The sequence below is a fragment of the Erpetoichthys calabaricus genome, chromosome 4 (assembly GCF_900747795.2).
Source record: "Erpetoichthys calabaricus chromosome 4, fErpCal1.3, whole genome shotgun sequence".
Taxonomy (NCBI): domain Eukaryota; kingdom Metazoa; phylum Chordata; class Cladistia; order Polypteriformes; family Polypteridae; genus Erpetoichthys; species Erpetoichthys calabaricus.
Window position 1 is genome coordinate 280935874 of NC_041397.2, and position 27649 is coordinate 280963522.

Consider the following 27649-nt stretch of genomic DNA (forward strand, 5'->3'; position numbering starts at 1 on the left):
ACAATATGAATCATGATTTAAGGGAAGAAACCAAATATTTACTTTTTTTAAAAAATATTTACTCCATCTACACTACCATTTTTGATACCTATCAATTTGTCTGCCCTTAAAAGTTAAGAATTTGTTGTTTTTTCATATGACTGGATTGGAGCCATGAATGGTACTAATGGTACTATTTGTATTTCCTGCTTTAGTGTAGTTTTATAAATGTATTTTTAACACATTGACTGCTGGACTGTTTATTACCAGGCCGCTGCACTATTAAGTCAATATTAAGTCATACACAGTATGATTAATAATGAACTATATCAAAACTCATAAAAAATGTAAAGAAATGTATCAAAAAGCAGTAATTTTATTATCAACAATAACTCCTAAAAGCATGACACCCCACAGAGTGCAGACTTAGAAGCACATGCGCCACAAATATAACACTTGTTGCACACAACACATTTGGTAGCTGGTGACTGTTTTTACTCAGAGGGTAGCACTGTCCTTAAAGTCGTGACAAGTCAAATGATTGGGAGAACTGATATCTCTGCATTCTCCCTTTTATTATGAGAAACATCATTAGGTGGAATTCAATAATATTAAAAAGATGATTCAATGCTGATGAAATCCTCGTTGATTTAAATGGGCAACAAATCACAGCGCTGTATTGACATCAAAGCCTTTAATTATAACTGCCTCATCATGAATCGGATTTGAATAATATTGTGTATCATCAAGAAGCAGTTAAAGTTACTAAAGCCCTCTCAGTCTTTCTCTTTCTGTCACATTCTGAACAGTGAACTAGCATGCACTAAAAAAACCTCATTTCATTCTGACTTATCTCCATCGTACTTAGTAATGATATACAAGTGTGCAACAGCATAGGCTTCTTCAAAAATGGAAGGTTTTGCTTTGATAAAAAAGTGTCATGTATACACAGCCCAGTGAAATTCCTATCTGCATCTTTGACCAACATGCACCATAGCTGCCACTGTCCTTGTCCGGTGGCCTTGATCTCACTATGTTGTGTGATGGACAGCCAGCGGTTCAGTCCGGCCGGGACGTCCCTGAAAGAAAAGAGTGGAGGAAAGCTGCCTTTTCAGGGCACTGCATCCCCCAGGATGCTAGGTTGCAGCAACCCCTGGACGGCTTCCCTCAAAGCATCCCGGGACGTGGAGTCCATTTCCTCAGCCCTGTTGGGTGCTGTGGGTGCCACCAGGGGGAGCTCATAAAGAACCTGGGGACTATTACTCTTACGACAACCCGGAAGTACTTTGGAGTCACAAGGACGGAAGCCCGCAGTACTTCCGGGCTACTTGAAAAGGATGATGTGGTGTTTGACCCAGAGAAGGAACACTTCCGGGTCATAGACTATTTAAAGGACTTTGGGAATCCCAGCAAGGGGAGCCGGAGTTGGGTGGTAGAGTGACAGAGCTGCTGGGAGGAGTGGAGGATTGTGATTATTGATTATTGTATTGATTATTATAGAGTATTGTGAATTGTGGAGTGTGCAGTGCTTTGTGCACTTTATTGAAGAAAATAATATTAAAAATCTTCTTGGTGTTTTTATAAGTGTGTCTTGGATGTCTCTCTGGTGGGTTTAGTGGGGCAACAGTGCCTCTAGTGTCCACAGTTGTTTATGTACAGTATAACACCACAAAATAAATACTGGTGAGATAAACAGCCGAGTATCCTTTTGCATACAGTTCAACAAATCCTAAATTTCATTTTGTATGTGATTTTGCAACTGCAAAATACCTTAAATAGGTTGTTTTACAGTTCAGAAAGTTTATTGGGGGGGGGGGGGGGGGTTGAGTGTAAAGAATATTGCTATACTGTGAACCCCTTTAGGCCCATGTATTTTTGAGAAAAGGGTCTAGATGGAAGTAAAAAGGAAAAAATTGCCTCTTGGAAATTCAATAATACAAAAACATACTCTTAGACCAGTGAGGTAATCGAATTGTCATCCACATTTGTTGAAGGAAAATGACATGTGCATGGTCTAAGATGAGATCCTGCTTTGGCTAGTGCAAAGCACTGAGCACACTGATGACAATGGACTCCCATCAGCCCCAGCTCACTTCTGCTGCCTGATAGAAATTGTTGTCCCTACAATGGTGCTGGTTTTGGGATGTACCCCAATTACAACCCCTCTCTATGATACGCCATATAATCTATATTTCAAGTTGGACCAACAGAAACATTTTGTGAAAACTGGTTTATCGATTTTTGTGAGATTAGTGAACAAGCAAACAGATTACGCTTTTATTTGTATACAGTATATTACAGTAGACTGTTTATGCTTTATTAGTCATAAATGTTACATCTTGTATTAAGTAAAAGTATTTAACTTTGTTTAATAAAATCTACATATACACACAAAGCTGCAGTATTTGATGGACCAGTCCTTCATGTTTGGGGAAGTTTACAATACATATCGTCTTTATTGTACAATTGTTCTTTCATATGATATTATGGAGATTCCGGAAAAAAATACCTGTAGGTTATTGGTGGAATCTTTTGTTTTCAAACAACATTCTGATAATTGTTTAAAGTGTGTGATTTGTACTCTTTAATCTGAGAGTTTATTGATTTGGGGTTTTGAAGGACATTGGTTAAAATGGCCCTTAGTAGTACTGCCACAGGCTCGTAGAAATGCTCTTACCTGTGATAGGCCTGGAACCTTATTGTAGGATTTTATTATTGATCTACCTTTAAAGGATATTTGTGCTTCTTTATTATTGTGACTTTATAGGCTTTTTCATCCAATAAGAGAGTGTCAATTGTGCTTACAGGTTTTCTGGTGGTTATTTGCCCCTTTAAATACCATATAAAGAATTGCTTGTTACAGTTAAATTGGTATTTGGGTGGTATTAATTACATTTTATTGTACATAAACTACTGCTCAATAATACTAGTCTCAAAGTAAGCATATTTTTGACATGTGGTGTTATGGGAAAATTAGCATAGACTATAGAGAAATCTCTTACAAAGCTTTACTGGTTACCCAGTAAGCCTCTTGAGGACAATTTGTTCCCCTTCACAGCAAAAAAGCAGCCAAATAAACCACAGAGGCTTTTTGCTTACAGACAGCTCGACACCAGCCTCCCAAAACCTAGCCTAAGTACCTAAAAGCAGAAGCTTCTGTCCTCTCACATCCCCTTACAGCGTGTAGTAAATGCTGCATAGCAGGATGGGTGCCATCATTTACCAGACAGACTGGTGGTAAACTTAATATTGTGGTCTTTCAAATACTTGAATTATTATTTCACAGACCAATTGGCTGTGCTGTTCTGACATCTTGGCAATCTGCTTACAGTACAAGCAGGTCTCAGCAATACATTGGCCCGAGTGCTTGAAAAAATGTATGTGCAGTAATTTAGCAGGATGGGTTTTTAATTGTGTAAGGCTGGTCCAGTAAAGGATCCACTCATACAGACATCCACACCCTCACAGGGAATATCTATGTTGACAATAAATCTACAACACACATCTATGAGGATATGGGAAGTCAGACGACCTGGGCTAAAACCCATGCCACATGGAGAGTATGTTCTAATTCCATGCTAGCAACAACTTTGCACATGATTCAAATATATACTAGCTGAGTTACCTGGGGTTACCTGTGTAACAAAGTGGAAAACTGGACCAATAAGTAGTAATTACAAGTTATATATTATTATTTACTAGCTGTCCCCCGGGGCTGCGCCCACGTAGTAGTAAAACAGAACAAACTTTAAAAATCAATAGATGTTGGCACTGAATCTGATCATGTTCAGGTCTGATGGGAGAGTGTCCTCAGCGTGGGGAGAAAAACATGTGGCTGTGATATCTCTAGCAATCAGCAGCTACCCTCTAAAACACATGTACAGTAGCTCTGATCTCTCTCTCAAAAATGTCAAACGTCAAATGTCATCCGTAGATGATAATGTCTGTTGAGCAAACAGGTATCGCTAGCTAAGTTGGAAGTAAGGTACATTCTAACACGTGGTGAGAGGTAGAGCGACTTGAACAGAGGCCTCACCAACACCACCACCCCCCCCCCCCCCCCCCCCCCCTCCATTGCCCACAGCTTCTCTCTCAGATTAGCACGAATATATCGCTCCTGCAAACAAACTATGATTCTTAGCACGATGAGAGAAGTCACAAAATCAACCGGAATGTTCAAGCAAGTTATAGAAAGAAACCTGATCTAAATCAGTTAAGTAGTTCTCTCATGAAAAGCAGACAGACATACAGATAGACAGATGTGGAATTATATATATATATATATATATATATATATATATATATATATATATATATATATATATATATATGGAAGAGAAGGTCTGTGATACGGTTTGCATATTTGCAGCTGGAGATCCACAAAGGGAGAAAAAATGAATCACATATCATAAAGTTGTATGTATGTGTTCTATGTATACCGCTGAGCAAGAACTGCATGGAATGCTATAAACTGCGTTTTGTGTTTCTGTTATCGATTTCTTGTTTTTAGCATTAAACAGGACCGACAAACTTCAAAAAGAATCGCAACACGTATACAGGAACATCGCAACGCCGTCAGAAGAAAGGACTCACTTTCATTGATCTACACGCATACTAAATCAACAGGACATACATTTAACTGGGACAATGTACAAGTAAAATTTAAGGCCAGTACTAAAAGTGCCAGAGAGCTGGCCGAATCTTGGCTATCAAATGAGAACGCCATCAACAGACACTTGGACATAAATCCAGCATATGCAAACTTAAGAAGAACATGTTCATAATAAATAAACTGTACACCCAATACCCCCCCCATCACACTGACTTAAGCCCCCGTAATGTTTTGCTATATATTGCCTTTGATTCTTGTACGTCTAAGCATTATCCTCTGATGAAGACCCCTGGCAGGGGTTGAAAGCTCAGGAATAAAAACTACTTTATGATACGTGATTCATTTTTTCTCCCTTTGTGGATCTCCAGCTGCAAATATATATATATATATATATATATATATATATATATATATATATATATATATATATATATATATACTGTATATATATATATATATATATATATATATATATATATATATATATATATATATATATATATTTATTGTGGCAAGTGGCTGGGGGTGGCACCCAGCCAGGATGCCCGGAAGGACCAGAGGAGGGATTACGCATCCTCCAGACCACAAGGGGGCGACCGCCCTGGTGGCTTTGGGGAGCATGGGAAATGAGCTTGGAAGCTCAACCCTATAGGGGCCCGTGGTCAACGCCAGGGGGGCGCCCCGATGCCTGGAGAGCCCTGGTCCTCAGCACTTCCGCCACACCCAGAAGTGCTGGGGGGAAGACGACCAGGGACACCCGGAGTGCTTCCATGTGCGCAGCCGGTACTTCCGCCACACTGGGGAGTGCCGGCGGACCTGGAGCACATCCGGGTGTGTTTAAAAGGAGCCGCCTCCCTCCATTCGATAGCTGAAGTCGGGAGGAAGAGAGACAGAGCTCGGGAGGAGAGGAGTGGAGGCGGACCTGAAGAGAAGCATTTTGGTAGAGGCCTGGACTTTGGGGGAATTTTGGGGTTGTGTGGCATTTGTAAATATGGTAAATAAACGTGTGTTGGGTGAATTATTTGTGTCCGCCTGTCCCTTTGTCACTGGATTTGGGGGAGCAGCCATTGGATCCACGTTACATCCCTCGGAACCTTTGTTGGCAGCCCCCTGGGTTGCGTCGGGGCCACTTTCACGGAACACCGGAGCTCACAGGGGGAGCTACATAGAGCTGCATGACTTAACAAGGCCGTCTGGGCAGGAACACAGCCACACCCGGAAGTGCAGCCGGAAGTAGGTCAACGAACACCTGCAGCACTTCCAGGTGGGCTATAAGAGGAGCCTGCAGTCACTACTCAGGGCACCAGAGTCAGGAGGAGGAGGACAAAGCTGCCCTGTGAGGAGTGGAGGAAAAGAAGAGTGTGTGTTGGGTGTTTTTCTTTGGTGGTGTTTTTGGTTTTGTTTTTATTTGGTGGACTGTGTTGTGCTTGTGGGGATTATGGGGAAGACGTTCCCCACAGGTGAAGAAAAAATAAAATTTTTTTGTTTATTTTGCTTGTGCCTCTGGTGTCAGTCTGTTTCGGGTTGGTGCCAATAAAGCGCCTTTGCCACAATATATATATAGTTAACCCTTAAATTTGTTACATTTAGTGTGTGACTATTGCTAGCATTGGACTTTGTATACAGTATTATTATTTTCTCCTTGCAGGTGCAAAACAAAATCATATATCAATAAATATATGTCAAGAAAATATTGCTCTATGGCTGCAGTTAGGCCATGACAAATATAGTGAGAAAAATAAAGATTAAGTTAAATGTAATGGGCAGGAATCAGTCCCACATTTTTTGATTGAAAAGCAAGTGTACTGACCATTACACTATCATCACATCACAGTCAATAGATCACACTATAGTATATTTTGCCACCCTCTTCAAGCCCACGCCACCCCTGCCATCAAGACCAGAGGTTATGTCAAAAATCTGACTTATTGTGAGAAGTACCTTTGGGCTATATTTGAACTCTGTGGCTTGAAAAAGAAAGCTGTACATTAGAAACAGACAAATTGCATTTATAAATATACAAAATGTAAACTGTAGGGGTGCTCTTGAGCCAACCCTGAATCCAAATAATGCCCAAGGAGACCAAAGGTATAAAAGGAATAAGTTTTTTATTAGAAATGACTGAAAGCAGAAAAATACAAAGTACAACAAAAAAGAGAAATTAAAAAAGGCCTAGTGCCCCAGCAGATTTATGTAACTGATAGTCCCATATCATTACATGATGTGGTTCATCCACTTACCCATAACACTCCATTCTTTATCTGCATACCATACTAAATGCCTTATTCACACCCTGGCCTCACTGCCTTCTTCCAGTGGAGCCCTTACCAAGGGCTAGTTTCACAACTTCAAGCTCACTGGTCTTGCAATTGGACTGGGCCTTTAAGGTCTGGCAGGGAACACCCAGCGAATCACTTGCATAGTGCAACTAGTCCTGGGTATATATACAGTATCTCACAAAAGTGAGTACACCTCTCACATTTTTGTAAATATTTTATTATATCTTTTCATGGGACAACACTGAAGATATGACACTTTGATACAATGTAAAGTAGTCAGTGTACAGCTTGTACAACAGTGTAAATTTGCTGTCCTCTCAAAATAACTCAACACACAGCCATTAATGTCTAAACCGGTGGCAGCAAAAGTGAGTACACCCCTAAGTGAAAAATGTCCAAATTGTGCCCAACGTGTCAATATTTTGTGTTTCCAGCATTCCCTTAACTCTCTTGGGCATGGAGTTCACTAAAGCTTCACAGGTTGCCACTGGAATCCTCTTTCACTCCTCCACCTTCCGTTTGATGATGCCCCACAAATGCTCAATAGGGTTTAGGTCTGGAGACATGCTTGGCCAGTCCAGCACCTTTACCCTCAGTTTCTTTAGCAAGGCAGTGGTCGTCTTGGAGGTGTGTTTGGGGTCGTTATCATGTTGGAATACTGCCCTGCGGCTTCAGTATGTCACAGTACATGTTGGCATTCATGGTTCTCTCAATGAACTGTAGCTCCCCAGTGCCAGCAGCACTCATACAGCCCCAAACCATGACGCTCCCACCACCATGCTTGACTGTAGGCAAGACATGCTTGTCTTTGTACTCCTCACCTGGTTGCCGCCACACACACTTGACACCATCTGAACCAATAAGTTTATCTTGGTCTCATCAGACCACAGGACATGGTTCCAGTAATCAATGTCCTTAGTCTGCTTGTCTTCAGAAAACTGTTTATGGGCTTTCTTATGCATCATCTTTAGAAGAGGCTTCCTTCTGGGATGACAGCCATGCAGACCAATTTGATGCAGTGTACAGCGTATGGTCTGAGCACTGACAGGCTGACCCCCCACCCCTTCAACCTCTGTAGCAATGCTGGCAGCACTCATGCTTCTATTTTCAGAAGACAACCTCTGGATATGATGCTGAGCAAGTGCACTCAACTTCTTTGGTTGACCATGGCGAGGCCTGTTCTGAGTGGAACCTGTCCTGTTAAACTGCTATATGGTCTTGGCCACCGTGCTGCAGCTCAGTTTCAGGGAGTTGGCAATCATCTTATAGCTGAGGCCATCTTTATGTAAAGCAACAATTCTTTTTTTCAGATCCTCAGAGAGTTCTTTGCCATGAGGTGTCATGTTGAACTTCCAATGACCAGTATGAGTGTGAGAGCGATCACACCAAATTTAACACACCTGCTCCCCATTCACAGCTGAGACCTTGTAACACTAACGAGTCACATGACACCGGGGAGGGAAAATGACTAATTGGGCACAATTTGGATATTTTTCACTTAGGGGTGTACTCAATTTTGTTGTTAGCGGTTTAGACATTAGTGGCTGTGTGTTGAGTTATTTTGAGGGGACAGCAAATTTAGACTGTTATACAAGCTGTACACTGACTACTTTACATTGTATCAAAGTGTCATATTTTCAGTGTTGTCGCATGAAAAGATATAATAAAACATTTACAAAAATGTAACGGGTGTACTCACTTTTCTGAGATACTGTATATATACAGTATATACAGTTCGGTCCATAAATATTTGGACAGAGACAACTTTTTTCTAATTTTGGTTCTGTACATTACCACAATGAATTTTAAATGAAACAACTCAGATGCAGTTGAAGTGCAGACTTTCAGCTTTAATTCAGTGGGGTGAACAAAACGATTGCATAAAAATGTGAGGCAACTAAAGCATTTTTTGAACACAATCCCTTCATTTCAGGGGCTCAAAAGTAATTGGACAAATTAAATAACTGGAAATAAAATGTTCATTTCTAATACCTGGTTGAAAACCCTTTGCTGGCAATGACAGCCTGAAGTCATGAACTCATGGACATCACCAGATGCTGGGTTTCCTCCTTTTTAATGCTCTGCCAGGCCTTTACTGCAGTGGCTTTCAGTTGCTGTTTGTTTGTGGGCCTTTCTGTCTGAAGTTTAGTCTTCAACAAGTGAAATGCATGCTCAATTGGGGTAAGATCAGGTGACTGACTTGGCCATTGAAGAATTTTCCACTTCTTTGCTTTAATAAACTCCTGGATTGCTTTGGCTGTATGTTTTGGGTCATTGTCCATCTGTATCATGAAACGCCGCCCAATCAATTTGACTGCATTTGTCTGGATTTGAGCAGACAGTTTGTCTCTGAACACCTCAGAATTCATTCGGCTACTTCTGTCCTGTGTCACATCATCAATAAACACTAGTGTCACAGTGCCACTGGCAGCCATGCATGCCCAAGCCATCACACTGCCTCCACCGTGTTTTACAGATGATATGGTATGCTTTGGATAATGAGCTGTTCCACACCTTCTCCATACTTTTTTCTTGCCATCATTCTGGTAGAGGTTGATCTTGGTTTCATCTGTCCAAAGAATGTTTTTCCAGAACTGTGCTGGCTTTTTTAGATGTTCTTTAGCAAAGTCCAATCTAGCCTTTGTATTCTTGAGGCTTTGCAGTGCACCCTCTGTATTTACTTTCATGCAGTCTTCTCTTTATGGTAGATTTGGATATCGATACGCCTACCCCCTGGAGAGTGTTGTTCACTTGGTGGGCTGTTGTGAAGGGGTTTCTCTTCACCATGGAAATGATTCTGCGATCATCCACCACTGTTGTCTTCCGTGGACGTCCAGGTATTTTTGCGTTGCTGAGTTCACCAGTGCTTGCTTTCTTTCTCAGGATGTACCAAACTGTAGATTTTGCCACTCGTAATATTGTAGCAATTTCTCAGATGGGTTTTTTCTGTTTTCACAGCTTAAGGATGGCTTCTTCCACCTGCATGGAGAGCTCCTTTGACCGCATGTTGTCTGTTCACAGCAAAATCTTCCACATGCAAGCACCACACCTCAAATCAACTCTATGCCTTTTATCTGCTTAATTGATAATGACATAACGATGGACTTGCCCACACCTGCCCATGAAATAGCCTTTGAGTCAATTGTCCAATTACTTTTGAGCCCCTGAAATGAAGGGATTGTGTTAAAAAAATGCTTTAGTTGCCTCACATTTTTATGCAATCGTTTTGTTCACCCCACTGAATTAAAGCTGAAAGTCTGCACTTCAGCTGCATCTGAGTTGTTTCATTTAAAATTCATTGTGATAATGTACAGAACCAAAATTAGAAAAAAGTTGCCCGTGCCCAAATATTTACTGTATGGACCTAACTGTATATATATACATACTATAAAAGTATAAAATGATTATTAGACAGATAAGGGTTGGGGGTTCCTCATTTAATGATAATTGGTGTGAAAAAAGAGAAAAGAATAGTGCACATATGATTGCAAAAGATTGACATTAATTGATTAAAAAGAAAACAGCACTGGAGAGGCATTCTGTTCTTATCCAAGTCTAGTCTGTTACTGTATGATTACTACTTGCAGCTCCAAGAGATTTATATCACCAGGGAGTGCTCCTTGTGGGATTGCGCCTCTTGATGGATGTGGGAACAGGGTCACTCATTGACCAGCCAGTGAGCTTCCAAAGCTGCAGATAGAAAAGGAGAGAAAGTTAATGACAGTGCTACCTCTCTACTTGGGGTGGTATTGCTTACCTTGCTGAAGATGTCCTGAAGTATACGTGCTTGACAATAGGGCCTAGGAGACATAGTGGATCCAGACAGCATACAGAAGCAACTTATAGGATGTTAGGTTATACAGCACGAAGTTCAGAGTACAAGTCAAGGGAGATTATGCTCAGGTTTTCAAATCACTGGTTAGACGTCATCTGGAGTACTGTGTTCTTTCTGGTCTCCATATTAAAAATAATATAGCAGTGCAAGAGCTAAGAAAATAGAAGAGCAACTAGGCTGATTCCGGAAGTAAGAAAATGAACTAAACAAAAAATGATTGAAGGGATTGAACCTTTTCAGTTTAAGCAAACAGAGATTAAGAGGGGACATGTTTGAAGTGTTTATGAAAGGAATTAGTACAGTAGATGCCATTTATTACATTAAACAAGAACATGGAGCCAAAGTTGGAAAATTGTTAAGGGCAGGTTTTGCACGGTTAGAAAGTTTTGTTTTTTTTACACACAAGGAACCACAGACACATGGAGAGAAGGAGTTTATGGGCCTTTAAATTTTGAATTAAAGTTAGAGGAGCTTGTTGGTCTGAATGACCTGGGGCCTCATGTATAACGCCGTGCATAGAACTCACACTATAACATGGCGTAAGCACAAAAGCGGGAATGTGCGTACGCACAGAAAAATCCAGATGCAGGAATCTGTACGTACGCAAACTTTCATGTTCTTCCACTACATAAATCCCGATCAGCGTGAAAAGTAACGCACGTGAACGTGCCTTCTGTTCCGCCCCAACTCCTCCCAGAATTACGCCTCTTTGAATATGCAAATCAATATAAATAGCCTTCTGTGAAAAGACAATAGGAAAAGCACAGGGGGAAATATAAGAATTTCAGCGAATACCAAGTGGAGGCAAAGGAAAATCATACTATTTGTTGGTTTAAACAGTGGTATAATCAACAAAAGGAAGTTGATCGAGTAACAGAGTGTCAGAGAAACTCGAAGGCTCAAGTTCAGAAAGTTGCACAGTGCCCAAAATAAAAAAGAAATCACATATCAAAGTCGCCGTGAAAAGGCGAGTCATAGCCCACCATCTGAGTGTCATATGAAAGCTTATTAGGGTACAGACAAAAAAAATTGGCACACAGTGGGGAAAAAAGCATGAAATGTCAACTTTAATCTCGAAATTTCCACTTTAATCACGTACTTTATTTTGCCATTAAAGTAGAACATCATAAACTTTATCTTAAAATCGTTTAATTTACTAGTTTCTCAAATCCCATTGTAACTAAAGTGGCACATTAAATGCTTTGTTCTGTATTTGATCTTCTATGCGCTCTACATGTGTGAATCACTACCTGCTTCTTAAATGGGCTTTCTCTTTCTCCGACAGGACACATAATCCATTACATTCGTGATATTACAGCTCTCTGAATAATTAAAATACTGAGATGTATACGTGATATCTTTTTCATGATGATAGGAATGAAAGCATGTTATTAAACATGGGAACACGGTGGCGCAGTGATTGGTCGTGTCTCACGCAAGAGGCTTGCAGCACCATGCGCGACCTTCGATGAAATAATTTATTACAGAATTACTGTCTCTTTCAAACGTACTAACCTCCAATTCCTGTCCTTACTTTTCTTTCTCCAAAAACCCAATCGCCACACAATCAGCTATATAGACGTGAAGCCATCTGTAAGCTTAAAACGCCGATTCTTCAAAACTTTTAAGGAACATTGAAATATCTTCGTAGTACATGTTTAATTATTATATCCGTCTATCCTTCCAGTGTCGCGTCAGCACCAGCAAGAATACAATGCAAAGCAGGAACAATCCCTGAACTAGCTAGCGCTGCGGCACCGTGTCCTCACATGTTTAATTATTAACAATACAGATTATTTAAATGAAATTAAAGTTTTATCTGTATAATATAATCAACATATTTTGCTGCATTTCATCTTAAAAACGATATCGTCATCAAATGTAAATTCGCGCTTCATAAAGTGGCGCAGGTTGTGCAATATTATAACTGTAGTGAAAGTTTACAGTGAGGTGATTGTACTTATAAGTACAAACAGTTCTACAAGGAGCACTTGATGGACTGATTGAGTGCGTTTATAGTTCTTGGGATGTAACTTTTTCTAAACAGCGAAGTCCGTACAGGGAAGTCTCTGAAGCGTTTTGCCTTGGCTCAGGCAGCGTCTGCTTCATGCTGTGTACCGATAATTCTCTTTCCGATCAGCAGCTGCTGTGATTCCCCACTCAGATACAGTGATATAAATACTCCGAGTGGTGCAGTGAGAGTAATATGGAAAAAGATGATCTGCTGTGGCAACACCTCACGGGAGCAGCTGAAAGAAGAAGAAGATGCAGTGAGAGTTACAACGCTAAAGCAGTTATGGTATTTGGAATACTATGGCTATTTCCTGGACCATTATATTGCTGCAGGTTAATTACAATCAGATGCATTACACTAATAAACAATATGCAGTTAGTTTCAGTGTATTTATAAAGCCGCGTCAGGAATGTGGAGCTAAGAAAGAAAAGGTAACCACACAGGAACAGTAGCACTGCTTTGACGCTGGGTGCCGCCAGTCTGCAAAACCGAGCGGAGAAATTACGTACGCCAAGGTATGAGGTACCTTGGAAATGTGCGTGGCTTTACGCCAAGTTTAGGTTTTATACATCGCCATTTGAGCGTGGAAACGTTCGTACGCAACATTTCTGTGCGTACACACCATTTATACATGAGGCCCCTGGTCTCATCACAATAGTTCTAATATGCTAAAGTCTTATGGAGCCATAAGCTATGCTGAGACAAAGTAAAAGCAGAATTATTTGGGTGTTATATACAACACCACATTTGTAAAAAGCCTAGCACTGTGAACTATAAGAACCCAAAAGCAAACAATTAACAACAATAGTGGAGGGTTGGTGATTTAGGGTTATTTCGTTGTCAAAGGACATGATTGCTTGAAAGTTATTCCGCCCACTTTCCTTTATGCTGGAGTAACAAGCATATAACATAATATACTTAAGCCCACAAATCCAATTTAGCACCACTAGAGTCTGAAGCTTATGCCATACAACCTGCATTTAAGAACAGGTCATCCACCTGAATTTAAGCATGTTTGGGTCCGGCCAGTACTTGGATGGGAGAATAGCTAGGGTTGCTCCTGGAAGAGGTATTGGTGAGGCTAGTAGGGGGTGCTTACCCTGTGGTCTGTATGTGGTTCCCAATACCCCAGTGAACTGAAGAGGACACTGTAAATATGGTGTCGTCCTCCAGATGAGATGTAAAATCAAAGTGCCGATTCTCTGAGGTCATTAAAGATTCCTGGGCATCGTTTGAAAGAAGTAGGGTTTATCCCGTTGTCCTGGCTAAATTGCTCATCACAGCCTCGTCCATTCTGGCCCACTAATTATCCCCAGTCTCTAAATGGCTATGTCTCTCACCCCTTCACCGCCTAAAAGCTGGTACAACAATGGCTGCCAGGTGGATGCTACACATTGGTGGTGGTTGAAGTGGTTCCCCTCCATCTATGGGTAACAAAAAAGTGCTACATACATGTAATTAATTGCTATTGCTATTATTATGCCAGCAGCACTAGGCACAAAGCAGGAAACAGCCCTGGGCCTGTCCATTGCAGTGCCCATTCACACACACCCAGCCAAAGTCATACTCACACAAGATCAGTTTGAGAATGCCATTTAATCTAACTGCCATATCTTTATTTGTATAGGGGAAATATCTGAGGGAAAACCCTCGCATACATACTCCAAATCTCAAAAATGTGAGACAAACTCTAATGTAGCTAAACCTTGGTCGGAACTGTATCATGCAAAAGGAGAATGATCCTAAGCACACCAGCAGATCTACAAATGAAGAGGCAAAAAAATCTCGGTTTAGAAATGGCCACATTAAAGTCCAGGCCTTAATCACACTAAGATGCTGCAGCTAGGCCATAAAAGAGCTGTGCATGTATGAGTTCTTGAAGATCTATGAACTGAAAAATTAGTATAAGCAGGAGGCTAAAATTCCTCTAGTATGATATAAGAGATAATAATAATCTCATATAGAAAATGACTACTTCATTTTTTTTTCTGGTAAAGTTGGTTCTTTGTGCTGCAGAATCTTGGGGTGTACACTTTTTCCCAAATGCCGTTTGCATATTGTTGCATACAATATGGAAAAGTAAAATCTATTATGAGTTATTTGTCATTCTAAGTTTAGATTTATTTTATTTCAGGACTAGAAGACTTTTCCTGATATCTGAAGTCATAGAACAACAGAAGGGTGGGCTTACTGTTTCCAACGGCCATAGCTGTTAAACGCTAGAGGCAATTTCTACTTTGGAGGTAAAGTAAGGCTGAGTAATACTGTCTCCAAGTAAATATCCCCGTCCCTAAAATAACAGTAAATGGATAGATGAGCAAAACCTGAAGCACTTTTCCAGCTTGACTCGAGTGTTTCATATCTTGAGGGAAGAGTTAGTTAACTCATCCAAACTTATCTGTGAGATGTAGTTTGCTGCACAGTCAGCAAGATCAAACAGTCCACTGTGTTAAAGAATTTTTCCTAAGCCTCATATTAGATGCAGCCTGAACTCTCTTTACACACAACAGTGCACTTCAAAAGCCGTAGGCTTAATGGATAACCTAAACAAACAACCAAGAATGCATATCTTGCTATTTAATGTGCCACTTCAGTGTATAAACCATGAAGGATTATGAAAGCTGATGCTGACCTTGATTGGTATTTCTGAAAAAAGAACTGTGTGTGAAAGCAAACAACATTCTACATATCATATAATTACAGAAAGGAAATCTATATCAATATTTTGTTCACTCTTACTTCTTTTTAGTATCAATTAAGAAATGATTAAATAATTTATTTGGTGCATGCTAAATATAAGATAAATGAACTTCCTAGATCTAGATACTATTCCACATCAAGGGTATTTCATCCAAAATAATTTTAAATTATATATATACATACTGTATATATATGTATATGTAGATATATATATATATATATATATATATATTGACGCTATTTACTGAATATCATGGAGGCACCATTAATAAAGCAATGTACTGAATTCTTAATAACTTCCTCCCAGCTGGATTTTTAACTTGCAGCCAAGACCCTTTCCTTCTTGAGAAGCACAATGCTTTTCTGTTTGTGCTCACGTTTTGCCTCATGCTTTCGTTCTTTCCATTTTCTCAGTTTTCTGCATTTTTTTTAAGTCTAATTGCAAGAAGCTCTGAAACTGTGTAGATCAACTGTTGCCAGGTGATAAATGCAATGGAGGCGTCCAGTGTAAAATGATCTGTGCTTCTGGAATGTCCTAATGAAGTAGGCAGCATTGTAAGGAGCCCTTGCAATTTTTCAATGCTAAAACCATTTTGTTGAAGACACTGTTATTCAGGGAGTAAAACAGACATTCCCTTTAATATGAGGGGTTACTCTCCTTGAAGGCTAAAGCTGTGATGCCACGCCAAGGAAATCTGATGCAGATCTGCAGGGATACACATACACTAATGTACAAATAGTATTTTTCTGTGTGCTGTAGAAATGCATCTTGGCTGATAATTTAGTGCTTGGGTTGGAGTTACGCATAACGTTTAATTTTTCTGCCTTGTAGGGAGGTCTGGATCATGTTATCCGTATTCTTCATACAGTGCATTGTCAAACAGATTGACAAGAGCTGGAAGTATACTTCTAAAAAAGTAAGCTGATGAGAGTGTACAGATAGGTTAATGTTAATCAAAGTAATGAGATAATGGGCATATCATATGTTTGTGGGGCAATAATATGCCTCCCTAGTTTAAGCTGAGCATGCAAAATGGAACACACACACACCTAAAATAAATGGAAGGGAAGGATGGAAAAAAAATCCAAAAGCAAGACAGCCAATTAAGATGAAAAGAAAAAAAAAACAGAAAAAAAATCCCAGCAGTGCTGTCCGATGGCCAAACTTCTACGGAACAGTAAGGCCTCACTGAATTTCAATGGAATTGTACATGGAAAAACTGTAAAAGAGCCACAGGGTTTGAAGGCTTTCTGATGACGTGAGTAGCTTTTTCCTTGGCATTAACACTGTAGTCTTTCTTTACAAATTGAGAAATGAGAGGACAGTATTATTAAGTGTAATTAAATGCCTGTCCATTAAAAAATGGACTGCATACTCTGAGACTTTGTTTTCAAGCAAACATCTCCTCAAATGGCACTATTATGAATAGGACTGATTCATTATTACAGGGAATTTGTGAGAGACCAAATAATAAAGTACTTCTTAGGTCTAAACCTGACAATTAAGGTAAAATCATGTCTGTGCAGGTTAGCAATGAAGGTGCTGGCTGGTAAATCCTAAGTTTGTCACCTTATTCTCTGCATATGTTTCATTCTGCTGTTTCTTTATCTACCAATCTTCATTTAATATAATAAATAGTGAAACACATGGACCCACGGCCCCAAAATAAAATGTAAATAAAAACCAGGTTAAAGTTAAGAAGCTCTTGAAACTTGTTATGTTCTAAATGTTTTCCAAATGGCAATAATTTCTTTTGATCACAAGGTCTGAATATCCGACAATCTCTGTCATTGCCAGTGTGCATTACTCTCTCTAGGATGTTCTTGAATTCTTTATTCTGGACTTTGTCTTGTGTGCCAAGGAGCCATTGTGCTTGTCTGCTGCTTAACTACTCTATATTCAGGATTATATCTTGCTTGTCAATGCAGTTCAGTGTCTTGTCTCCTTACAGTTTCTCTATCTTTATCACTTTGTCACTTTCTGATATGTGCTTGATACTCATCAGATGTCACTGCTCTTCCTTTTATTTCTGCCATTGTGGTGATTAACACTTGGTTTTGCAATCACTTCACCTTAAGCAAATGGGAACAGGTTGCTTTGCCATCCATAATTTACATTTAATAAAATTCAATGTTCAATGAGCAATAAATACAAGGGGATACACAAAAATAACCAGAATTGATAAAAAAGGTTTTAATAATATTTACTTACTGAAACTTTAGTCTCCTTCAAAGTACTCTTCATGTGAATGAATGCACCTGTCCCAATGGTTTTCCCAATGGTGGAAACATTTTTGGAATTGCTGAAGAGGAACATTGTCCAATGCCTGCAATGACTTCCTCCACAGTACAAAAACGCTTTCCTTTGAGTTCTTTTTTCATATGCGGGAACAAGAAAAGGTTGCACGGAGCAAGATCAGGTGAGAAGGGAAAGTGGCAAGAACTCCAAGACACACAACTTAATTGCAGACTTTTTCAAGATTTGCGTCATTCCTAATTGTGGAAGATCGGCCAGTGACATTTCTCCGCGTTTGAAACGTGAAAACCACCCGTAGACCTATGTTTTACTTAAAGCTTCCTCTTTAAAAGCAGTTTCAAGCATCGGTGCAGTTTCAGCAGCTGTGTTCCCTAAGAGAAAACAAATTTTAACGCAGACTCACTGTTCTTTATGATCAACCATCACAAAAATCACAAAACACGTTTAATAAGCACCAAGAAAAACCAACACGGAATGCCATACGAACAATACAGAGCAACGCTACTGTAAATATGTTACACCTAGCAGCGAAATTCACAACTAAGTCTAGATTGCACACCAGGTACATATTCCTGTTATTTTTGGGTACCCTCTTGCACACTACTTACATTAGTTGTGAATTCTGAACATGTATGTACTGTGTCCAAGGGAATTATGAAAAGAGGTCTTGTGAAGTCCATGTTTTTCTGGACTTAGTTTTGCATATATATATAAGCTGTTGTGCTTACCTGCTGGTCAATTGGTCCATATTGTGGATTACTTCTTGCTTGTTATAAATATAATACTTACACTTAAATATGAATTCTGAACATGTATGTACTGTGTCCTGTAAGATAATGAATAGATGTTTTTCTGGACTTTGTCTTGTGTACGTATAAGCTATTGTGAATGCCTGCTGGTCTCTTGGTCCATGTTGTAGATTACTCCTTGTTTGTCTATGTGCCTCTATGTTATGTCTTCTTATTGTTTGGCTTGAGTTCTTCATCATGTAACCAGCCTTTGCAATTTGCTTGTCACTCAATGGATGTTGCTGCTCTTCTTTATTTTCCTCCATGTCATTTGCTTTTGTGATTACTTTGCCATAATAAATTCACAACCAAGGGTCATGTTGCTGGGGTTGCCACTGCCTCAGACGTTTTTGAAATTCCAGAGCATATCAGGTCATAACATTTCTATTAAGACCAAAATCAAGGTTCTACACTCAGTAATTGGTGAGTAATCCTAAACACGATTTCAGTTCAACGTAGAACTTACGCATATACACTCACATGGGTCCAAGACTGACAGTTAACATGGAAGAAGAAAACATAATAGCCAGAGAAAAACCTGCAAAATGTGATTTTCAAATGTCCTGCAGTAACAGCGACAGCAATGTAAAGTAAAGAGATGCATCCTTACATACTTTCTCATTTAATTGAATTCAGGGTTGCACCCCTGCAATACATGGATGAAGGAAAGAGGTAACTGTGGATATTGTAGCAGTCCTTGCCAGGGAACAATGTAAATAAATGTAAAATCAAAAAGTATCCTGTAAATGCAAAAAAATGTGTGACTTTACAAAATTATGTGCAGTTATTTCATCACAGCTCAGAAATACTCTACGCTTGGCATAGATGGTATATTTATAACAGAGAAAAAGTTCCTTCTAGAGTCCCAAATGCCATCAATTAACACTAGAATCCCTGGAGCCTGGCCAACCTTAAATCCCTTTGCACCTGTCCATCAGCTTCTTTTTTTTTTAAATGTGTCGATAAGCACAAGAAGCAAGCAGCCTGCTGTTCCATCCCTTGCCTTGAAGGAGCTCAACTCGGGTAAAAAGTTCTCCCAGTTCAAGCCAAGACTCCTTAGCTGCATGCGAGGTGCCTGGAGTTGTATAGGGTAAATAATACAGTATATTATTATTTGGAATACATACATTTCATGTGTGTTCCGTGTCTACAAAGATCTGGGTAAGTTTAGGATGAACAGAAATGCGAGGCAAGAAATGCTGAACACATACCTAAAGCAGAAACTTTTTCCATGTTATACTAATAATGATGTGAAGTGTATAATGTGTGAACACTTTAGTCCAAATATCAAATAAACATGTGCACTTTTATTCAAGAATATAACCAAAGTAAAAAAAAAATCATTCTATTTACATGTTGCTGTCAATGAGTTACAAACCCAAGCTGAAATGTTAATCGACAAAAAGCTAATATGTATTCTTGGATGGTGCAAAGGTAAGAACTGCTGCCTTACAACCAAAGGTTGCTAGTTTGAGTCCCAGAGTTCCATGTTTTGAGTAGTGAGATGCTATTATTATTATTACTATAATATAATAAAAACATACATTTGATTTGAGTCTGTAACACCCAGTGTAAATTTTGGCTACTTGTAAAAGCTAGCACGCTTTTTTTTTTATTATTGGATTTTATTCTGTCAGTGATGTTCACATGGTGCAACGAACTTGCCTCTTCCTCTTTGAGTTGATGCTGTTTATCTCCATTCTTTTCACAAGAGCAGCGATGACCACAGTTGGTACTGTGATTGATGCCTGTTCAGAAATATTTGTTGTACCAGCAATCAAAGATACGATGTCCCGTGACTGCTATCAGACTGAACAAAATCTGACCGTAACAACAGCTTCTTCACAGCGTTTTGCTAGCTAATAGACTGCTCCACAACCTAACTCTGCTTGGCACCATAATTAAAGTGGGACTTCCACCTGCAGCTAAAGTCACTTTACCAAGTTAGTGTTTACATCTAGCAGTGTCATGCTGATGGTTTATGCGCCTAAAAAGAATAAACCTTTAATTTCAGTGCTAGTGTAAAGTTTTGCTACCTAGGCTTGAAAAGAAGAGCATGCAAATAATAAATAAGACTTTGTGACCAACACCCTCTGAACCCCACCTCATTAATTATCTTCCCCTCCCCTCCTTATTTGATACATATTGCCTTGGATTCCCGTAGGTCAAATCATTTTCCTCTGATGATGATTCCTAGTAGGAGTCGAAAGCTTAAAAATATAAAACTATCTGATGATACGTGATACACTTGCTCTCTTTGTGGATTTCTAGCTACACAGTTTATGCATTTAAACAGCAATCAGCAAGCTGGTTAATTTCAAAGCAGTCAGCATCAGCAGTTAGCACAGATTCTAGAGGTCTTTTATGACCAGCTCTACACACACAATGGTGGAACTTTACACAGATCTCCTTTATTTTGTTTTGGGTGGCCACCACTTTGACCCTGTCTTGTGTTGTCTTTCTTTGTTAAATGCCCAGTGTGTCATACTACCACAGTCTCAGATAGTCTTTCCCAACATTTGAGTGAGATCTTTTTCCAAATAGAAATGTTTTGCCAGCCAAAAAAAACACAAAAATACAAAATGGCTCTGAAACCAGAATTGCAGATACCTACAAGCTGACATCATTTCCAAACCAACTGATTTGTACATAATTTACACCTCACATGGTGAATCAATATGAATGATTATAATTGTGACAATTTTTTTAATGGTTATGGTCAAGAAGTGACCTTCTCCATCACTGCTCCTGTTCGCCCACTAAGGTCCTCTGATTCTGTCAATCTTGTTATGTCCCACATTAACCTGCCCTCTGTGGGTGACAGGACCTCCAGCTGTATAGCGCCCAGATTTTTGAATGACCTCCCGAAATTAATGAGATCAGCTGACTCCATTCATACTTTTGAACAACTTAAAACTCAACTGTTCAGAAAGGCTTTTAACTTAACCTGACATTATGTCTCCTCTTTCAGTTTCCCTCTCTGTCCAGATGCTCAGAATAATGTGTGTGTGTGTGTGTGTGTTATATCACAAATGATGTTATTTACTAGGGTTTCTTTTAGAATTTAATTTAGTTTGTTACTCTGGTTTATTGTCTTTTACTCTGTTAATGCCTTTGTATATCCTGTATCTATCTGTTTTAGTGTTCTATTCAGGAAACATCTGCATTCAATGTTAAATATACCTGCTGTTTCTTTATGAGACTCTGTGAAGCACCTTGAGCATGGGAAAGGTGCTATATAAATAAAATAATAATAATTATTATTATTATTATTATGTCTTCAGAAGAGAGACAGAAGTTGCTCTAAATACTTGGGCAGTAATTTTCAGTGATGTCAATAACAGCAACAGAATGTTTTAAGATAAAAGGATATGCATATATATAAGTGTGAGAAGGAGTAGAGAGGCAGTGATTTACACTTTTTATATAAAAAATAAATAAATAAATAAATATCATTAGTCTTTTTCTGAATGGAATATTAGAGTTACAACAATTTGGGTGTTTGTCGTGCAGCTATTTAGGAAAAGTCAAGGAAGAAAAGTAGGGTGATACTCATAATGCAGAAATAATTAAAAATTAAAAAGGCAAAGTTCTTTGGAGTGGGAAATGGCACCTCTAAGTGTTAAGGAAGCTTAGCTCTTAACAGGAACATTTCAAAAGTGAAGTATGAAAGTGTATTACTGTAACAAGAAGGCCTTAACTGTCTCTCTATATTGTCATTTTAACTGAGAATGAACAGTTTTGTAGATGACTGGCCTGTTTCTAATGACACACGACAAACTACTATTAGAAAAGTATGTGCATGGTGGGCAGGTCACTCAGATGAAGCTGATGTCAGTTGACACGTTCTATTGCTAGATATCCAGAAATAACAAAAACCATGTTTCTGTCAGTTTGTTAAAGGACTTGTCATAACAAAAAAGGAAGCTGAATGTGATAAATGAAAAGTATTGAGAGTGAAAAATAAATACATTTGATCAGATTTATATGATGTGTGACATCAGAAAATGTATCACATTAACGGCAGTTTTGCCTGAAGAGTGTATTTTAAATGTATAAATAATTAATTTATATTATATATTGAATATTTCTTAAAATATTTCAAAACATTTCACACTATTTAAAATTTAAAATTGTCATACAATATATTTTAATTCATTAAATAGAAAGAAATAAATGGCTGAAGTGAAGAAAAGCTAACAAAACAAAATAGTAAACTTGTACGGATAATACACTATTGTAGGAAATGGTAACAGAAGATTCAACAAAAAGATAACATATCATTTTATAGATGCAATATAATTTGTAAATATGGGTGGCACTGTCGCATAGTGGTTAGATAGATAGATAGATAGATAGATAGATAGATAGATAGATACTTTATTAATCCTAAGGGTTAGCACTATGGTCTCATGGATGCAGAGTCTTGTGTTCGAATCCCAGGCTTGGATGTTGTCCATGTGGAGTTTGCATGTTCTCCTCCTGTCTGCATGGATTTACTTCCCATTCCCCTCAAAGATGTGTAGGTTTGGTTAATCCAAGATTCTAAATTGTTTTTTTTTTTGTGGCTGTAAGTGTATGTGCATGAGTAAGTGGGCTCTGAAATGGAATGGTGCTCTCACCACAGCAGCTTTTTGCCTTGAGTTCAGTACTTCTTGGATAGTCTGGCTCCTCATGTCCCTGAATTGCATAAAGCAGGTTTTAAAATCTTATGATAATTTATAAATTAATTAAACAGGGAAAGCTTCTCAAGCAACATTGTCAGGTATGTGTGATTAGGAGACATCCTCATAGTTCTACACAAGTATGCACTTACCAGCCCAGGCTGAGAGGGGCGCTCTTGTTAACACAATCTTTCTTTCCTTCTGCAGTTCAGGGGAACCTTGAACAGAAGGCAAGTGACATCACTGCCAGGTCCACATAGTTGGGACCTGCCACTTCCAGGAATCAATGCTACAAAACCAACCAGGACTGGAAGGAGAGAGTGATATTGTTTTTTTTTATTTTATTTTATTGATTTTATTAAAATCACACATCGTTCAATACAATTAAATCAATTTTTACAAACATAAGATTGAAAAGAAATCAACCCCCACTTAGAAAGAGAGCTAAGCCAGCAGAGTAAAACCTAAAGCTAGTAAAAATAAGTAAATAGATTAATTAATAAGTGAATAATGATAAATGGAGAAATCCTCAGTGCTTTAAAAGCTTATTCTAAAATGTTATTTATTAGATCCTGCCAGGTTCTGAAAATGTTCTGCACAGATCCTCTAAGTGAGAATTTGATTTTTTCCAGTTTCAAGTAGTATAAAACATCAGTTACCCACTGACTTAAAATAGAAGAGTTAGGATTCTTCCAGTTGAGCAAGATAAGTCTACATGCCAATAGTGTAGTAAAGGCAATTACAGTTTGTTTGTCCTTCTCCACTTTAAGCTCATCTGGAAGTACACCAAACACAGCTATTAGTGGATTAGGAGGGATTGTGACACCAAGGCTGTCTGAAAGGCATTTAAAGATTTTGGTCAAGAATGATGTTAATTTGGTACTGGCCCAAAACATGTGACCCAGTGAGGCTGGAACTTGCTTGCAACGCTCGCAGGTTGGATCTTGCCCTGGAAACATTTTGGACAATTTTAAGTGAGACAGATGTGCTCGATATATAATTTTAAGTTGAATAATTCTATGCTTTGTGCAGATGGAGCTCGAGTGAATTCTGTGCATTGCTACCTTCCACTCCTTTTCTGAAATATTGAGTGAGAGATCCTTTTCCCACTGTCCTCTTGGATCTTTGAAAGGAAGGGACTGTAAAATGGTTTTATATATTACAGAAATGCTGTCTGAGTCCTCAAGACTGATCAATATTTTTTTCTGCCATAGAGGTTGGTGGGAGGTGAGGAAAATCGGGCAGGTTCTTTTTAACAAAGTTTCTGATTTGAAGGTAGTAAAAGAAATGTGTTGCTGGAAAGTTACATTTGGAATGTGATTGTTCGTAGGACACAAAGATGTTGTCTATGTACAATATCTAAGTGATTTAATCCCAAATGTTTTCCAAACATTAAAAACTGCATATGTTTGAGAGGGTGGAAAAAGGTGGTTCTTGTGCAGAGGTGCCATAGTTAAAAGCTTCTTTATCTTAAAATGTTTCCTACATTGGTTCCATATTCTGAGTGAGTGAAGCACAATTGGGTTGTTAGTATATTGGCGATAACTTTCGTTTATTGGGGTACAAAGCAAAGAATATAAAGAAGTACTGCAGGATTTTATTTCTATTGTGGACCCAGCCTGTGTATGTTCATCTATTTGTGTCCATGTCCAGGTTTTTATAGCTTGTATGTTTGCTACCCAGTAATAAAATTAAAAGTTAGAGCGATACCACCTTCTGCCTTAAGTCTTTGTAGGGTCGCCCTTTGGATACGTGGATGTTTTGAATTCCAAATAAATGAGGTTATGATTGAATCTAATTTCTTAAAAAATGATTTATTGATGTATATTGGAATGTTTTGAAATAAAAAGAGAAGCTTAGGAAGAGAGAGTGATATTGTTGTCTACCCACAACTGAGACTGAACACTCAGAAACACAGCTTTCTTTTCTTGTTTTAAGCACTCTCGCATGCTATTTATTTTGGCCAATTTTCCCACTTTTCCTTTGGATTAAATGGGGGCCTGTTGGTTCCCCAACATTTCTTTTGGCTCATGATTTGCAAATATCACTCCATGTTAAGCTCACATTTTATGTATGATCATTCAGATAAAAGAATGCTCATAATTTAATATTTCTTTTGAAAACGTTTGCTGATATCCAACCATTGACAGTAATGAAGCAGGCAGGTAGTTTGCATGTTCAGAGTTGATGTGGCTTGACAAATAAGAATATAAAATAGTAAGAAAAGTATTGACATTAAAGGGGAATTCAACCTGACCCTAGGCTGACAACCTCTTGTAGCAGCAATTGCCTGTCTGCCTTTTTATCACTAGCTGGCCCCTTCAAATATTCTTCTGACAAAGAGAATAGGAGATCAACCGCTAAGGTATAATTAGCAACAGACCAGGAGATGCATGTGTCTTTTAACAAAGAAACTAAAAACAAAACCGATTTCTCAAGAAACTGTGATTTGCTATGAAAACAAGAGGGCTAAACAGTTGCAGCTGGACACAAATTGCAAGCAGTTGTTTACTAGAACACTATTATTCAACCAGAGCCAAAACGATAAGACAAGAATAAGCTGTGAATTGCAAACCAGAGTGTTAAATCACTAAAGAACACTTGTACACAGGTCAAATCCATAATCTTAGACAAAGAGCTACTGATGCTGGAATTTATAGTCTTTGTGATGTGAATCATGCTGCCTCTTGAGAGGCGGTCCTTAGCAACTAGCAAGGCTCCCTAGCAACCCATTATCTGTCTGCAGAGATTCTAAAGTGGTGGTGTGACACGCTTAAATGTTAAATGGAAATAAATTAAAACACACACATGAAAATACATTTTGGAAATTCAGCTTTCAAAATGGTAAAGTCTTATAAATTGAAAAAAATATGTAAAGAAGTAAAAAAATTTCTAATGGGTCAAAACAGGGTTTTCAAATCTTAATAAATTAGCCGGTCACTTCTGGAGAGTTTATCTTTTGACAAGAACAGTCATTTGATACCTTGCGTCGAACCAATGCATGAGAGGTTTGGTCTATCATGGCAAATAATTGCCATTTGGACTCAAAATGCTGCAACATTTCAAGAGGAGAGTCAAATCAGGAAACATAGGGACCAGACAGAGTCAGTCCTCGAGTTCTTAAGGCCTGTGCTGACAAACTTTGTGGTGTCCTCTGTTAACTTTTCAGTCTGTCACTAAGGATTCAGAAAGTGTTCCTGTTGTTGAAAACACCTTGCATTGTTCCTTTTCCAAAGAAGGCAGACGCCTCTTCACCTAACGACTGCAGACCATTGGTCTTTACGTCCCACATACTGAGAACCTTTGAGAGGCTGGTCCTGGACTATATGAGTCTTCTTGTGAAAGACCACTTGGACCTACTGCATTTTGCATTTATCTGTTTAGCTGACACTTTTATCCAAAACAACTTACAACATTTGAGATACAACTGGTTACATTTCTGATGTTTCTCCAATTAGAGCACACAAAGGTGAAATGATTTGCTCTGGGTCATACAGTGTCAGTAGCAGGATTTGAACCCATAATCTCAGGGTTTCAAGTCCAAAGCCTTAACCACTATGCCACACTACCTGCCTTATATATACATTTTGCTTATAGGGCAAAGATTGATGTGGAAGATGCATTTATATAAATGCTCCAAAATGCATATTCCCACCCTGATTAACCTGACAGCTCTGTGAGGAGATGCAAGGCTGAAAAGTAAATGTAAAATAGCAGAGCACATGAAAACTTGTTTATAGCAGGTGGTAATCACAATTCAAGCTGCCACAACAAAAAGAAAAAAAACACACACTGGCAATAAGAAAATCACACGTGTGCCAGACAGCAGCTGTAAGAGTGGAAGATACTGTGCCTTATAAGTGGGGACCCAAAACTAACAAGTAAGATAAATGTACACATGGCATAACATTCAGGTGCATTTGAGGGTGCTGCAGCCCTCAATGGACTGAGATCAGCAGCTAGGTTCTAAAACCTTCTCAGTCTATTTTAGGGGTTTTGGGGGTCAAGGCTATCTCACTAGGATTGGGCAAAAAGCTGAAAACAGGCCTGGACAAAACTCTAGTCCAAAACAGGGACCACTTCATACACACACATACACACACACACAATATTCAAACAGTTACAATTTGAAATTGACAATTAACACAACCTATAGAAAATTAAAAACAAAGTAATTAATTAATTCCTTCTTTGCTTGAGAATGTCTGGCCATAGTAATTTTCATGAAATGGAACTTCAAATTTTAGGGAATAATGGAAGGGAAAGGTAAACTTTATTAGAGCAACTGACCATTATCGATATCAGGTAAATATGCATTGTCTGTAAAATAGGAAATCATTATAATCTTCAGGTAATGCAGCTGTAGAGCTGGTTCAGTATGTAAGATTAATACTTTAAATCTTTTCACTTTAAAGGGTAGGAAGATCATTTAACTTACCTTTTACCACTGAAGTATTGGGATGAGTGAAATGCTGATGTAGTGGTTGTCTTCCATTTACAGTCAAACAGCTGACAAGACTT